General features: G+C 37.8%; 1 protein-coding gene and 1 pseudogene across 1 annotated transcript in view; one reads left to right on the top strand and one right to left on the bottom strand.

Moving 5' to 3' along the window:
• Nucleotides 1-12,645, top strand: part of TAFA1 (TAFA chemokine like family member 1) — an 866,756-nt gene that overhangs the window by 42,010 nt on the left and 812,101 nt on the right. The gene's annotated exons all lie outside the window — the stretch shown is intronic.
• Nucleotides 3,362-3,484, bottom strand: LOC125089848 (uncharacterized; annotated as a pseudogene).

Genomic DNA, 12,645 nt, shown 5'->3' with positions numbered 1-12,645 from the left:
TTTGTTGGATCTAGCCCATGGATTCCTGAGGCTCTGTTTATTTATATTTTAAGTTTGCTTTCTTCCTGTTAAGGTTGGATAATTTATATTGTTTTATTTTCAAGTTCAATATTTTTTCAATGGTTTCTCCATTCTGATTTTCAGCCTCTTCACAGAGCTTTTAAATTTTAGTTATTTTATTTTAGGTTTAAAATTCCATTTGTGCTTATTGTATTCAGGTTTAAAATTTCCTTTTGTTTTTCTTATATCTTCTTTTTCTTCAGAAAGACTTTTTATTCCTTTGCTCTAACAGTATGTTTCTCCCCCTCTCCCCCCCCGCACTTGTTTTAAGTGTATTCTTATTTGCTCATCAAAGCATTTTTATGGTGGCTGCTTTAAACATTTTTTCATGTGATGCTTACTTCTATGTCAGCCTTGTGTTGGCATTTATTGATCTTTTTATTAAATTCACAATATTTCTGGTTCTTAGTATGATGTGTGGTTTTTTATTAAAACATGGACATTTGGGGTTTTATAAATATTTGGGTATTTCGGAATCTTATTTAAGCCTTCTGTGTTAGCTGGCTTTCCCTGACACTACCAGGCAAAATGGGAGTTCCTGCTTCCCGCTAGTCTTTTAGTGTAGAAAGGGGAGGCTTGTTACTGTTCTTGTGGGGATGAAATCTTGGCTACCTGCTCTGCCTATTGTTACTACTTTAGCAGAGTGTTTGGGGTGCTTTATTCAGTGTGGCAGAGGTGAATCTAGGTTCCCCCATCAACCTTTTCTGTTACAGCCTGGGAAGGGGCCATATTGTTTTTGTGGTGTGTGGCTGGAGTAGAACAGTTATTTTCTGAAAGGTTTCTGTCTTGCTAGGCTGCCCTTTTTCTGGGCCTTTGGCTGGAGAGAGCAGAATTTAGTTGGAATTTCTTTTGTCTGTGCCTATTAGAATTTATGGATTGCTGATTTCTTCTGTCTAGAATATATGAAGTAAAACAACCATATATATATATATATATATACTTGAAAATACCCAAACCAAACAAATCCAGGAAACTTATCACTGTGTGTTGCCTTGGGTCCCAAGGCCCCCAGGTCATCATTCTCCTCTCCCCCTTTCAGAATTTCCTTGTGTTTCCTCTGTATGTAATGCACAGGGTTTTTAGTTATACTTAGTAGGAAGAATAAGAAAAAGGATTTTTACTCCATTTTCCTTGTCATGGAAGTCTTTTGAACTCTGTCATTTTAATGGCTAATGACTTTTAATTCATTATAATGCATATTTTGTTTTTTTTAGAATAGACACAAGACAGACACAAATTTTCTTTTCATGTGTTCATCACCTAGTCAGGAAAGCCCCCTAGAACATGTATCAAGTGACCTTTGACAATAAAGTTAGCATCACAGTCTCCCAAAAGGAATATGTTGACAAATATATAATACATACAATTCAAGGTGGCTTTATACTGCTGCATTTAAATCTGTGCGTATTACGCAGATTTTATATCTTAAATAGCCTGTTAACATACTACCAGCAGTCCATTCCATTTGGAATTAAAATCTTTCTGTGGACATTAAGTAGCTATAGAAAAAGCAGAAATCAGCACTTTAAAATTGGTTTATTTTATAACCAAATGTCAACTAATTACTCCGGTAAGTTGAAAATTCTTGCTTGTATTAACCAGGGTTATGTTCATTTTCAGAGAAAAAAAAAAATCCTGTGTCATAAAATCTCTCTCTTTCCCTCCCCCCTTCCTTGTTATAAAATGTTAAGTGTTTCCTCATCTGGGTTTTACTATAGGAATCACATAAATGACCAGATTTATTAAGCATAGACTTCTTGAGAGCATGCAGGAAAAGTGAACTTTACAGCCTTCAGTCATCAGACAACTCCTTATAGGTCTGCAAAGCCTGAACTATTAGCCCCTGTCTGGGGCTGCTGCCAGAGGCCTCCCTCAGGGATTTGTTTGACTGTCTATTCTCAACCACTTCTTTCCTTTGACTGGGATTATGTCCAAGGCATGCCCACTTTTTCAGTCTTCTGCTGCTCTCACCTCAGTTTATCACATCTCAGGAAATCCCTTTTTTAGCTCTCCCTATGCCTTTGTTTAGCCTTGATCCACCGTCTTTTTACCTTCCACCTCCAATTACTTCAGAAGTCCCAAAATCACAGTTGCTTATTCACAAATATAGGAAGAATAACCTAAAGAAACTTAAGTGGTTTTGTTAAGACATAGATATTAATAGTGAAACAGAGGAAAAGAACTTCCATTACCTAACAAAAAATATTTCTATCTTCATTACATTTCTAAAATTCCCTCTTTCTCTTTTTGTTAAATTTCTATAATCTCCCTGGGGACAGAGAAGGAAGGAATAGAATGTCACTAATGATGGGTGATCAATGGTAAGAATTAACCCAAATCAAGAAAAGGAAAGTGACACATAGATGAACAAAATATGATAAAATAACTTGTGTCCTGTAATTCAAATTCCCTTAGAATTATCTAGAATCTTCTAGATAATTCTAGACACTCACCTGGTGTCAGAATCTGAAAAGAAGTTGCATGTGTCTTCCTTAGTATTGCCACAGAAGTAATCTAAAACATACACTAGTAGTTGACATTTGTTATAAAATAAACCAACTCTTTTCTTGAAAGTTACAGAAAGCCAACTGAAAAATATCTGAAACAAAGGAAAAATCACTGGCTCATGTATTCAAGAAATAGGTTAGAGGCACATGTGTTTAAAAGTTGTGGTCAGGAATTTATCTTTGTATATCACTTGGCTCTGCCTTCCTGTGTTGGCTTAATTTCCAAGTGGGCTTGACTTTTAAAATCCAATTTTTTAATTAATTAATTTATTTATTTATTTATTCATTTATTTTTCTAAACAGCACCAGGCTTGCATCTTAAAAGCTTAGACACTCTAGGGGAATGAAGGTCTTTTCTCCCAATCGTCCTGATAAGAGTTAAACAAATTTTCTGACTGGAACACCTAAGGTGGTGTGCTCATCTCTGGACCAATCAATCAGTTGGGGACTGGAACACTCAGCCTGGCTAAATTCCTGGTTACATTTCTTAAGCCCCAGAAATGGAGTCAGTTCTATATAAACTACATAAATTGAGAGAAGGGTAGGAATATTTGCCCAAAAAGTATATTGAGATGCTATCACCAACAAAAGAAGGAAATTATGCCATGAGGGTAGATCAAATATATCTGTTGCCCATGAAGGACATCATAATATGAATAGAGAATGAGGTCAGGGAGAATTAATGCCATGAATACCAAAACTTTTCTTGTGATCCCTGGTTTAAGTAACTCTTCTAAGTTGTGGATAGGATCCTAAAGATTCAGATTTCTCTCCAAATCTACTTTAGAATCTTCATAAAATTTTCACCTGTCACCTCCCTTTTGTTTTAGGAAATTGTGTGTCATCCTTGCCCATGGGCCATGTTAATGTTCTCTGTACCATTCCAATTTTGGTATATGTGCTGCTGAAGTGAACACACACACACACACACCCCTTTTGTTTAAAAACTATCTTTTTTTCAGGGCATGAGCCTTCAAGACACATTTTTTTAAAAAAGTTATTATTATTCAGTTTTATTTCTTCTACTTTGTTTAGCCATGTACATCAAAGCAATATTAACCCATTGTGAATATACTCTGTTCTAGCAAAGTTACTGGGTAGGTAAGTTTGGGAGCCTTGGCTAGAAATGTAACCACTTCTCATAGTATTTTTTTAATGGAAAAATGAATTTCTTGTTCCACCCATAATTTACAAATGAACCATTGGAATACAATTCATTTGCAAACAGATACTGCTAAGAAATCTAGCAGACGCATCAATGAACTTTAATTACATGGGATCATTTGATTAACTTAGTCTTCCTTCTCTGTTCCAATAACCAGGTATTTTCCTAGAGCAAAGTTAGAGCAGCTATGATCATTTAATATGAACTGGGGCAGTCGTGTTTATTTGGATAGATGACCTAGGTGCAACCATGCCTTAAAGAGAACTCACTTCCCTTCCTGGTGAGCATAGGGGAAGATTCATGTTCAGTGAATTTATCAGAAAATCTTGTTTCCAAACAGATAATAAGATTTTAATGACTCTTAACATAGGCACAATCTTCGAGCTGATGGTTTTGGAGAAGCCCTTTAAAGAATGTAATTCTCGGAAGAGAACTTCCCAGGGGTTCAGAAAAACAGTGTATTGGTCACCCTTGTGTGCTACTTTTGGTTTCCAGACTTATAAGACTGATAGCTGGAATGTTAAACTACATTTCAACTTTTTGGAGAGACTTCATTGATCCATTGATCCATTCATTCAATAAGTATACACAGATACAGGATTCTAAAAGATGGGGCCAGCCAGGCCATGGGTCCCCAACACTTATGTTTAAAGGAAACTTGACTTTTGACATCTGATCAGCTAAACATGCTCATGGGGAGTAGCATGAAGCTTCATCACAATGATGGGCCCAGCTGAAATCTGAGGGATTCTGGAATTGCTAAGTAAGTGGTTGAAAGTGTGTCCTCAATCTGAATCTATAAGTTGCTTGATTCCAAGGGAAGATCTCAGGACTTGGCATAGATGTTTTGGTGGGAAAATATGGAAATAAATAAAGATGAGTCTCTGGAATCTATAGTCTGATGGGGAGATTGATGTAGAAAAAATTCGTTTGATATCAGAGAAAAACAGTTGCTATTCTGAGAGTACGAGCTTTGGGCCAAGGAAGGATTCATGAGTGCTGTGCCCTGCATTCTTGACCTTGTCTGTAAGCTGGACAGACTTTGGCTCCTACCACCTCTGTGGTGAGTATCTTATTCTGTAGGGTTCTAAACAAGGAGAGCCCCCTTAACCCAGAGACTTACAAAGTGGTTAATAGAAACTCTAGGTCAAAAGAAAAATGCCGGGGAGGAGTCAAGATGGCGGAGAAGTAGCAGGCTGAGACTACTTCGGGTAGTGGGAGATCAGCTAAATAGCTTACCTAAAGATTGCAAACACCTACAAATCCAACGGGAGATTGAAGAGAAGAAGAACAGCAATTCCAGAAACAGAAAATCAACCACTTTCTGCAAGGCCCCTCCACCAGAAGATCAACGGGAAACTCAGCCAGGACCAAGTTCACCTACCAAGGAGAGCGGCGGAATTCCAGAGGAGAAGAAAGCAAAGCACGGAACTCATGGCTTTCTCCCCATGATTTTTTAACCTTGCAGTTAATTTAATTTTTTTTTCTTTTTCAATTTTTTTTCTTTTTCTCTTCTTCTGCTAATTTTTTTTAACTTTTATCGTTTTCTTTTTTTAACGTTTTTTAAATAGTTTATCTAATATATATATTTTTTTCCTCTTTTTATATTTTTTCTTTATTGGCTTTCTTTTTTTTAATAGTTTCTTTTTTTTTTCTTTCTTTCTGAACCCCTTTTTATCCCCTTTCTCCCCCCTCACAATTCGGGATCTCTTCTGATTTGACTAAAGCATATTTTCCTGGGGTTGTTGCCACCCTTTTAGTATTTTACTTGCTCCTTCATAAACTCTTATCTAGACAAAATGACAAGGCAGAAAATTTCACAACAAAAAAAAGAACAAGAGGCAGTACCAAAGGCTAGGGACCTAATCAATACAGACATTGGTAATATGTCAGATATAGAGTTCAGAATGACGATTATCAAGGTTCTAGCAGGGCTTGAAAAAGGCATGGAAGATATTAAAGCAACCCTCTCGGGAGATATAAAAGCCCTTTCTGGAGAAATAAAAGAACTAAAATCTAACCAAGTTGAAATAAAAAAAGCTATTAATGAGGTGCAATCAAAAATGGAGGCTCTTACTGCTAGGATAAATGAGGCAGAAGAAAGAATTAGCGATATAGAAGACCAAATGACAGAGAATAAAGAAGCTGAGCAAAAGAGGGACAAACAGCTACTGGACCACGAGGGGAGAATTCGAGAGAGAAGTGACACCATAAGACGAAACAACATCAGAATAATTGGGATTCCAGAAGAAGAGGAAATGGAGAGGGGAGCAGAAGGTATATTGGAGAGAATTATTGGAGAGAATTTCCCCAATATGGCAAAGGGAACAAGCATCAAAATTCAGGAGGTTCAGAGAACCCCCCTCAAAATCAATAAGAATAGGTCCACACCCCATCACCTAATAGTAAAATTTACAAGTCTTAGTGACAAAGAAAAGATCCTGAAAGCAGCCCAGGAAAAGAAGTCTGTAATGTACAATGGTAAAAATATTAGATTGGCAGCAGACTTATCCACAGAGACCTGGCAGGCCAGAAAGAGCTGGCATGATATATTCAGAGTACTAAATGAGAAAAACATGCAGCCAAGAATATTATATCCAGCTAGGCTATCATTGAAAATAGAAGGAGAGATTAAAAGCTTCCAGGACAAACAAAAACTGAAAGAATTTGCAAATACCAAACCAGCTCTACAGGAAATATTGAAAGGGGTCCTCTAAGCAAAGAGAGACCCTAAAAAAGGTAGATCAGAAAGAAACAGAGACAATATACAATAACAGTCACCTTACAGGCAATACAATGGCACTAAATTCATATCTCTCAATACTTACTCTGAATATTAATGGGCTAAATGCCCCAATGAAAAGACACCGGGTATCAGAATGGATAAAAAAACAAAACCCATCTATATGTTGCCTACAAGAAACTCATCGTAAACCCGAAGACACCTCGAGGTTTAAAGTGAGGGCTGGAAAAGAATTTACCATGCTAATGGACATCAGAAGAAAGCAGGAGTGGCAATCCTTCTATCAGATCAATTAGATTTTCAGCCAAAGACTATCATAAGAGATGAGGAAGGACACTATATCATACTCAAAGGAACTGTCCAACAAGAAGATCTAACAATTTTAAATATCTATGCCCCTAATGTGGGAGCAGCCAACTATATAAACCAATTAATAACAAAATCAAAGAAATACATCGACAAGAATACAATAATAGTAGGGGATTTTAACACTCCCCTCACTGAAATGGACAGATCATCCAAGCAAAAGATCAACAAGGAAATCAAGGCCTTAAATGACACACTGGACCAGATGGACATCACAGATATATTCAGAACATTTCATCCCAAAGCAACAGAATACACATTCTTCTCTAGTGCACATGGAACATTCTCCAGAATAGATCACATTCTTGGTCCTAAATCAAGTCTCAACCGGTATCAAAAGATTGGGATCATTCCCTGTATATTTTCAGACCACAATGCTCTAAAGCTAGAACTCAATCACAAAAGGAAATTTGGAAAGAACCCAAATACATGGAGGCTAAACAGCATCCTTCTAAAGAATGAATGGGTCAACCAGGAAATTAAAGAAGAATTGAAAAAATTTATGGAAACAAATGATAATGAAAACACAACGGTTCAGAATCTGTGGGACACAACAAAGGCAGTCCTGAGAGGAAAATATATAGTGGTACAAGCCTTTCTCAAGAAACAAGAAAGGGCTCAGGTACACAACCTAACCCTACACCTAAAGGAGCTGGAGAAAGAACAAGAAAGAAACCCTAAACCCAGCAGGAGAAGAGAAATCATAAAGATTAGAGCAGAAAGCAATGAAATAGAAACCAAAAAAACAATAGAACAAATCAACGAAACTAGGAGCTGGTTCTTTGAAAGAATTAATAAGATTGATAAACCCCTGGCCAGACTTATCAAAAAGAAAAGAGAAAGGACCCAAATTAATAAAATCATGAATGAAAGAGGAGAGATCACAACGAACACCAAAGAAATACAGACAATTATAAGAACAAGCTATGAGCAACTCTATGCCAACAAATTTGACAATCTGGAAGAAATGGATGCATTCCTAGAGACATATAAACTACCACAACTGAACCAGGAAGAAATAGAAAGCCTGAACAGACCCATAACCAGTAAGGAGATTGAAACAGTCATCAAAAATCTCCAAACAAACAAAAGCCCAGGGCCAGACGGCTTCCCAGGGGAATTCTACCAAACATTTAAAGAAGAACTAATTCCTATTCTCCTGAAACTGTTCCACAAAATAGAAATGGAAGGAAAACTTCCAAACTCATTTTATGAGGCCAGCATCACCTTGATCCCAAAACCAGACAAGGATCCCAACAAAAAAGAGAACTACAGACCAATATCCTTGATGAACACAGATGCAAAAATTCTCGCCAAAATACTAGCCAATAGGATTCAACAGTACATTAAAAGGATTATTCACCACGACCAAGTGGGATTTATTCCAGGGCTACAAGTTTGGTTCAACATCCGCAAATCAATCAATGTGATACAACACATTAATAAAAGAAAGAACAAGAACCATATGATACTCTCCATAGATGCTGAAAAAGCATTTGACAAAGTACAGCATCCCTTCCTGATCAAAATTCTTCAAAGTGTAGGTATAGACGGCACATACCTCAATATTATCAAAGCCATCTATGAAAAACCCACGGCAAATATCATTCTCAATGGAGAAAAACTGAAAGCTTTTCCGCTAAGCTCAGGAACATGACAGGGATATCCGTTATCACCACTGCTATTCAACATAGTATTAGAAGTCCTAGCCTCAGCAATCAGACAACAAAAGGAAATTAAAGGCATCCAAATCGGCAAAGAAGAAGTCAAACTATCACTCTTTGCAGATGATATGATACTCTATGTGGAAAACCCAAAAGACTCCACTCCAAAACTGCTAGAACTTGTACAGGAATTCAGTCAAGTGTCAGGATATAAAATCAATGCACAGAAATCAGTTGCATTTCTCTACACCAACAACAAGACAGAAGAAAGAGAAATTAAGAAGTCCATCCCATTTACAACTGCACCCAAAACTATAAGATACCTAGGAATAAACCTAACCAAAGCGACTAAGAATCTATACTCAGAAAACTATAAAGTACTCATGAAAGAAATTGAGGAAGACACAAAGAAATGGAAAAATGTTCCATGCTCCTGGATTGGAAGAATAAGTATTGTGAAAATGTCTATGCTACCTAAAGCATTCTACACATTTAATGCAATTCCTATCAAAGTACCATCCATTTTTTTCAAAGAAATGGAACAAATAATCCTAAAATTTATATGGAACCAGAAAAGACCTCGAATAGCCAAAGCAATACTGAAAAAGAAAGCCAAAGTTGGTGGCATCACAATTCCGGACTTCAAGCTCTATTACAAAGCTGTCATCATCAAGACAGCATGGTACTGGCACAAAACAGACACATAGATCAATGGAACAGAATAGAGAACCCAGAAATGGACCCTCAACACTATGGTCAACTCATCTTCGACAAAGCAGGAAAGAATGTCCAATGGAAAAAAGACAGCCTCTTCAATAAATGGTGTTGGGAAAATTGGACAGCCACATGCAGAAAAATGAAATTGGATCATTTCCTTACACCACACACGAAAATAGACTCAAAATGGATGAAGGATCTCAATGTGAGAAAGGAATCCATCAAAACCCTCGAGGAGAACACAGGCAGCAACCTCTTCGACCTCAGCCGCAGCAACATCTTCCTAGGAACATTGCCAAAGGCAAGGGAAGCAAGGGCAAAAATGAACTATTGTGATTTTATCAAGATCAAAAGCTTTTACACAGCAAAGGAAACAGTTAACAAAACCAAAAGACAACTGACAGAATGGGAGAAGATATTTGCAAATGACATATCAGATAAAGGGCTAGTGTCCAAAATCTATAAAGAACTTAGCAAACTCAACACCCAAAGAACAAATAATCCAATCAAGAAATGGGCAGAGGACATGAACAGACATTTCTGCAAAGAAGACATCCAGATGGCCAACAGACACATGAAAAAGTGCTCCACATCACTCGGCATCAGGGAAATACAAATCAAAACCACCATGAGATATCACCTCACACCAGTCAGAATGGCTAAAAGTAACAAGTCAGGAAATGACAGATGCTGGCGAGGATGCGGAGAAAGGGGAACCCTCCTACACTGTTGGTGGGAATGCAAGCTGGTGCAACCACTCTGGAAAACAGCATGGAGGTTCCTCAAAATGTTGAAAATAGAACTACCCTATGACCCTGCAATTGCACTGCTGGGTATTTACCCTAAAGATACAAACGTAGTGATCCAAAGGGGCACGTGCACCCGAATGTTTATAGCAGCAATGTCTACAATAGCCAAACTATGGAAAGAACCTAGATGTCCATCAACAGACGAATGGATAAAGAAGATGTGGTATATATACACAATGGAATACTATGCAGCCATCAAAAGAAATGAAATCTTGCCATTTGCGACGACGTGGATGGAACTAGAGGGTATCATGCTTAGCGAAATAAGTCAATCGGAGAAAGACAACTATCATATGATCTCCCTGATATGAGGGAGAGGAGATGCAACATGGGGGGTTGAGGGGGTAGGAGAAGAGTAAATGAAACAAGATGGGATTGGGAGGGAGACAAACCATAAGTGACTCTTAATCTCACAAAACAAGCTGAGGGTTGATGGGGGGAGGGGGTTGGGAGAGGGGGTGGGGTTATGGATATTGGGGAGGGTATGTGCTATGGTGAGTGTTGTGAAGTGTGTAAACCTGGCGATTCGCAGACCTGTACCCCTGGGGATAAAAATATATGTTTATAAAGCTGTAAAAAAAAAAAAAAGAAAGAAAAAAGAAAGGATGAATACCCAAGTTTTGTAGCAACATGGACGGGACTGGAAGAGATTATGCTGAGTGAAATAAGTCAAGCAGAGAGAGTCAATTATCATATGGTTTCACTTTTTTGTGGAGCATAACAAATAGCATGGAGGACAAGGGGAGATGGAGAGGAGAAGGGAGTTGAGGGAAATTGTAAGGGGAGGTGAACCATGAGAGACTATGGACTCTGAAAAACGATCTGAGAATTTTGAAGGGGTGGGGGGTGGGTGGTTGGGGGCACCAGGTGGTGGGTATTGTAGAGGGCACGGATTGCATGGAGCACTGGGTGTGGTGCAAAAATAATGAATACTGTTATGCTGAAAAAAAAAATAAAAAAATAAAAAAAAATTAAAAGTTAAAAAAAAAAAAAAAAGAAAAAGAAAAATGCCCAAGAATTTTATTAAGTAGTTAGGTCCAAACAATTTCGAATGTATAACATATTTATGTAGCTGTTTGAAACAACTAATAGCTGTTTGAAAAAATACATGTACACTGAAAAAAAATTATTTACTTCATTTTTAAATAACCACAGTTATTTACTGATAGATGGGTGTGCCGTTCAGTACTACGCCACTTCTGAAACCTTGGTGCCTAATAGAACAGCGCCACCCTTATTTCCTGTTCCATGGTGAGTTTTGCCTGGCACTGGCTTTGTATCAGAGCAACTGCTAAAACTTAACTTTGCAAAAGCAGGGTGTCATCAGAAGGAGCTGAAGTTAATTCTGAAGCCGTGAACTACCACAGCTACAAATTCATGCCATGGTGACAGATCTTGAGGGTCTCTGTGTTTCTTTTACAAATATGAAACACCTTGTGGTGCTCTTGTGTTTGCTCTAGTGTCCCAGGCACAGTCTGAGAACTCAGACCTTAGTTCTCTGTTCTCTGTTTCTCCCAGTGATATCCCTGCCCTCCAGTCTCCAAGACTTATATCCATGTTTAGACAGGGAGCTTTCTGCGGAGTCAAAAATATGGACTCACAGAGTTGCCAGTAAACATCAGTTATGTTGGCCTGAACAACACTCATGGAGATGAACTATCAAATAGAGAGGAAAAGAGAATACACTTATTACTTAAATTTAGAGTCAGTGGAGCTTGATATATTTGTTTATCATGATTCGGAAGCACTTCCTAGTCTTGAGGTCCTCACCATGATTATTCATTAACATGGTTCTAGTGAGTTCATTGGGCTCCAGTTTATAGATTTATGTTATCACAATGCCAGTTTTATATTAGCTGTGCTATGCAATATATTATTTTTCTAATTCCAATAATGTCAAATTGGTCTAGAGCTGCAGATGACTTTGGAATAACTATGTTTCTGGTGGCATTGAAAAAGAATGAGATGTAGGTTTGTGGGAACAAGAAATCTTTATGAAAATGGAGACCCAATAGATTTGCCACAATCTTTTTGTTGTGTGTGTGTGTGTGTGTGTGTGTGTGTGTGTGTGTGTGTGTGTGGTGTGTGTGTTTCAGGACAGGATGCATGTAAAAGGATTGATGTTCCTTTACTGATTTAAGTAAATCTTGCCCTGTGGTTCCCCACCCATGAAATCCATAGCATTTGTTGCTTTAGGGGAAAGGACACATACCATACAGAACAAAGATATCATTGCTAGGTTCTTAACTTCAGAGAGAATATTCTGGAGTCCAAACAGCAATGGTTATCCAACTTTAGTAAGCATCAGAAGCAATTGAAGGATTGCTAAGAGAGAGAGAGTACTGGGCCTTATTAAAGAAACACATTCAGAGTTTCTGGCTCAATAATGTTGGGTAGGCCCCCAGAATCTGCATTTCTAATAACCTCCCAGGAGATGTTGATGCTGCTGATTTTCAGACCACACTTTGAAAACCACTGCCCTAGAGTGACAATAGTTCTTGAAAGTCAAATGTACTGAGAAAGAGAGGGGATTTGTAAATTTCAGAGCTTTCATTTCTATATCGAAAGCAAAGCCCAGAGTTCTAAACCTGGAGTTTTATCACAGATTAGTAGG

The sequence above is a fragment of the Lutra lutra genome, chromosome 1 (genome assembly GCF_902655055.1).
Source record: "Lutra lutra chromosome 1, mLutLut1.2, whole genome shotgun sequence".
Classification (NCBI taxonomy): Eukaryota; Metazoa; Chordata; class Mammalia; order Carnivora; family Mustelidae; genus Lutra; species Lutra lutra.
Note: the sequence above shows the minus strand (reverse complement) of the source record. Positions and strands in the feature narration are given on the sequence as shown.